The sequence below is a fragment of the Triticum dicoccoides genome, chromosome 6B (genome assembly GCF_002162155.2).
Source record: "Triticum dicoccoides isolate Atlit2015 ecotype Zavitan chromosome 6B, WEW_v2.0, whole genome shotgun sequence".
NCBI lineage: Eukaryota > Viridiplantae > Streptophyta > Magnoliopsida > Poales > Poaceae > Triticum > Triticum dicoccoides.
This window is the reverse complement of record NC_041391.1, coordinates 82,485,466-82,490,731: the sequence shown is the minus strand read 5'-3', so window position 1 is coordinate 82,490,731 and position 5,266 is coordinate 82,485,466.

Here is a 5,266-nt window from a genome sequence, read left to right as displayed (position 1 = left end):
TTGAGAATTATCCTCATTGCTGCACAGAAGAATTACGTCCTGGAAGCACCGCTGGGTGCCGGGTCTGCTGCAGGAGCAACACCAGATGTTGTGAACGTCTGGCAGAGCAAAGCTGATGACTACTCTATAGTTCAGTGTGCCATGCTTTACGGCTTAGAACCGGGTCTTCAACGACGTTTTGAACGTCATGGAGCATATGAGATGTTCCAGGAGTTGAAGTTAATATTTCAAGCAAATGCCCGGATTGAGAGATATGAAGTCTCCAATAAGTTCTACAGCTGCAAGATGGAGGAGAATAGTTCTGTCAGTGAGCATATACTCAAAATGTCTGGGTATAATAATCACTTGATTCAACTAGGAGTTAATCTTCCGGATGATAGCGTCATTGACAGAATTCTCCAATCACTGCCACCAAGCTACAAAACTTTTGTGATGAACTATAATATGCAAGGGATGAACAAGACAATTCCCGAGCTCTTCGCAATGCTAAAGGCTGCGGAGGTAGAAATCAAGAAGGAGCATCAAGTGTTGATGGTCAACAAGACCACTAGTTTCAAGAAAAAGGGCAAAGGGAAGAAGAAGGGGAACTTCAAGAAGAACAGCAAGCAAGTTGCTGCTCAAGAGAAGAAACCCAAGTCTGGACCTAAGCCTGAAACTGAGTGCTTCTACTGCAAGCACACTGGTCACTGGAAGCGGAACTGCCCCAAGTATTTGGCGGATAAGAAGGATGGCAAAGTGAACAAAGGTATATGTGATATACATGTTATTGATGTGTACCTAACTAGAGCTCGTAGTAGCACCTGGGTATTTGATACTGGTTCTGTTGCTAATATTTGCAACTCGAAACAGGGACTACAGAATAAGCGAGCACTGGCCAAGGACGAGGTGACGATGCGCGTGGGAAACGGTTCCAAAGTCGATGTGATCGCAGTCGGCATGCTACCTCTATATCTACCTTCGGGATTAGTTTTAGACCTGAATAATTGTTATTTGGTGCCAGCGTTAAGCATGAACATTATATCTGGATCTTGTTTGATGCGAGACGATTATTCATTTAAATCAGAGAATAATGGTTGTTCTATTTATATGAGTAATATCTTTTATGGTCATGCACCCTTGAAGAGTGGTCTATTTTTATTGAATCTCGATATTAGTGATACACATATTCATAATGTTGAAGCCAAAAGATGCAGAGTTGATAATGATAGTGCAACTTATTTGTGGCACTGTCGTTTAGGTCATATCGGTGTAAAGCGCATGAAGAAACTCCATACTGATGGACTTTTGGAATCACTTGATTATGAATCACTTGGTACTTGCGAACCGTGCCTCATGGGCAAGATGACTAAAACACCGTTCTCCGGTACTATGGAGAGAGCAACAGATTTGTTGGAAATCATACATACAGATGTATGTGGTCCGATGAATGTTGAAGCTCGTGGCGGATATCGTTATTTTCTCACCTTCACAGATGATTTGAGCAGATATGGGTATATCTACTTAATGAAGCACAAGTCTGAAACATTTGAAAAGTTCAAAGAATTTCAGAGTGAAGTGGAAAATCATCGTAACAAGAAAATAAAGTTTCTACATCTGATCGTGGAGGAGAATATTTGAGTTACGAGTTTGATTTACATTTGAAACAATGCGGAATAGTTTCGCAACTCACGCCTCCTGGAACACCACAAAGAAATGGTGTGTCCGAACGTCGTAATCGTACTTTACTAGATATGGTGCGATCTATGATGTCTCTTACTGATTTACCGCTATCGTTTTGGGGTTATGCTTTAGAGACAGCTGAATTCACATTAAATAGGGCACCATCTAAATCCGTTGAGATGACGCCTTATGAACTGTGGTTTGGCAAGAAACCAAAGTTGTCGTTTCTTAAAGTTTGGGGCTGCGATGCTTATGTGAAGAAACTTCAACCAGATAAGCTCGAACCCAAATCGGAGAAATGTGTCTTCATAGGATACCCAAAAGAGACTGTTGGGTACACCTTCTATCACAGATCCGAAGGCAAGACATTCATTGCTAAGAATGGATCCTTTCTAGAGAAGGAGTTTCTCTGAAAGAAGTGAGTGGGAGGAAAGTAGAACTTGATGAGGTAACGGTACCTGCTCCCTTATTGGAAAGTAATTCATCACAGAAATCAGTTCCTGTGACAAATACACCAATTAGTGAGGAAGCTAATGATATTGATCATGAAACTTCAGATCAAGTGTCTACTGAACCTCGTAGGTCTACCAGAGTAAGATCCACACCAGAGTGGTACAGTAATCCTGTTCCGGAAGTCATGTTACTTGACCATGATGAACCTACGAACTATGAGGAAGCGATGATGAGCCCAGATTCCGCAAAATGGCTAGAGGCCATGAAATCTGAGATGGGATCCATGTATGAGAACATAGTATGGACTTTGGTTGACTTGCCCGATGATCGGCAAGCCATTGAGAATAAATGGATTTTTAAGAAGAAGACTGGCTCACGGTAATGTAACTGTCTATAAAGCTCGACTTGTTGCGAAAGGTTTTCAACAAGTTCAAGGGGTTGACTACGATGAGACTTTCTCACCCGTAGCGATGCTTAAGTCTGTCCGAATCATGTTAGCGATTGCCGCATTTTATGATTATGAAATTTGGCAGATGGATGTAAAAACTGCATTCCTGAATGGATTTCTGGAAGAAGAGTTGTATATGATGCAACCGGAGGGTTTTGTAGATCCTAAGGGAGCTAACAAAGTGTGCAAGCTCCAGCGATCAATCTATGGTCTGGTGCAAGCCTCTCGGAGTTAGAATAAACACTTAGATAGTGTGATCAAAGCATATGGTTTTATACAGACTTTTGGAGAAGCCTGTATTTACAAGAAAGTGAGTGGGAGCTCTGTAGCATTTCTAATATTATATGTGGATGACATATTGTTGATTGGAAATGATATAGAATTTCTAGATAGCATAAAAGGATACTTGAATAAAAGTTTTTCAATGAAAGACCTCGGTGAAGCTGCTTACATATTGGGCATTAAGATCTATAGAGATAGATCAAGACGCTTGATTGGACTTTCACAAAGCACGTACCTTGATAAAGTATTGAAAAGGTTCAATATGGAACAGGCAAAGAAAGGGTTCTTGCCTGTATTACAAGGTATAAAGTTGAGTCAGACTCAATGCCTGACCACTGCAGAAGATAGAGAGAAAATGAAAGAAGTTCCCTATGCTTCAGCCATAGGCTCTATCATGTATGCAATGCTGTCTACCAGACCTGATGTGTGCCTTGCTATTAGTTTGGCAGGGAGGTACCAAAGTAATCCAGGAGTGGGTCACTGGACAGCGGTCAAGAACATCCTGAAATACCTGAAAAGGACTAAGGATATGTTTCTCATATATGGAGGTGACAAAGAGCTAGTCGTAAATGGTTACGTCGATGCAAGCTTTGACACTGATCCGGACGATTCTAAATCGCAAACCGGATACGTATTTTTATTAAACGGTGGAGCTGTAAGTTGGTGCAGTTCTAAACAAAGCGTCGTGGCGGGATCTACATGTGAAGCGGAGTACATAGCTGCTTCAGAAGCAGCAAATGAAGGAGTCTGGATGAAGGAGTTCATTTCCGATCTAGGTGTTGTACCTAGTGCATCGGGACCAATGAAGATCTTCTGTGACAATGCTGGTGCAATTGCCTTGGCAAAGGAATCCAGATTTCACAAGAGGACCAAGCACATCAAGAGACGCTTCAATTCCATTCGGGACCAAGTCCAAGTAGGAGACATAGAGATTTGCAAGATACATACGGATCTGAATGTTGCAGACCCGTTGACTAAGCCTCTCTCACGAGCAAAACATGATCAGCACCAAGACTCCATGGGTGTTAGAATCATTACTATGTAATCTAGATTATTGACTCTAGTGCAAGTGGGAGACTGAAGGAAATATGCCCTAGAGGCAATAATAAAGTTATTATTTATTTCCTCATATCATGATAAATGTTTATTATTCATGCTAGAATTGTATTAACCGGAAACATGATACATGTGTGAATACATAGACAAACATAGTGTCACTAGCATGCCTCTACTTGAACTAGCTCATTGATCAAAGATGGTTATGTTTCCTAACCATAGGCATGTGTTGTCATTTGATTAATGGGATCACATCATTAGGAGAATGATGTGATTGACTTGACCCATTCCGTTAGCTTAGCACTTGATCGTTTAGTATGTTGCTATTGCTTTCTTCATGACTTATACAAAGTTCCTGCAACTATGAGATTGTGCAACTCCCGTTTACCGGAGGAACACTTTGTGTGCTACCAAACGTTACAACATAATTGGGTGATTATAAAGGTGCTCTACAGGTGTCTCCAAAGGTACATGTTGAGTTGGCATAATTCGAGATTAGGTTTTGTCACTCCGATTGTCGGAGAGGTATCTTTGGGACCTCTCAGTAATACTCATCACCTAAGCCTTGCAAGCATTGTAGCTAATGAGTTAGTTATGAAATGATGTATTACGGAATGAGTAAAGAGACTTACCGGTAACGAGATTGAACTAGGTATTGGATACCGACGATCGAATCTCGGGCAAGTAACATACCGATGACAAAGGGAACAACGTATGTTGTTATGCGGTTTGACCGATAAAGATCTTCGTAGAATATGTAGGAACCAATATGAACATCCAGGTTCCGCTATTAGTTATTGACTGAGAATAGTTCTAGGTCATGTCTACATAGTTCTCGAACCCGTAGGGTCCGCACGCTTAACGTTACGATGACAGTTTTATTATGAGTTTATAAGTTTTGATGTACGGAAGTTTGTTCGGAGTACCGGATGTGATCACGGACATGACGAGGAGTCTCGAAATGGTCGAGACATAAAGATTGATATATTGGACGGATATATTTGGACACCGGAAAGGTTCCGGATGAGATAGGGACTATACCGGAGTTCCGGGAGGTTACCGGAACCCCCCGGTAAGTATATGGGCCTTATTGGGCCTTAGTGGAAGGGAGGGAGAAGGAGCAAAGGAGGGGGCGCCCCCCCAAGCCCAATCCGAATTGGGAGGGGGGCCGGCCCCCCCTTTCCTTCTTCCCTCCCTCTCTTCCTTCCCTCTCCTACTCCTAATAGGAAAGGGGGGCCAAACCTACTTGGAGTAGGTTTCCCCCCTAGGGCGCGCCTCCCCTCTTGGCCGGCCCCCTCCTCCTCTCCCCCTTTATATACGGAGGAGGGGGGCACCCCATAGACACACAAGTTGATCTACGGATCATTC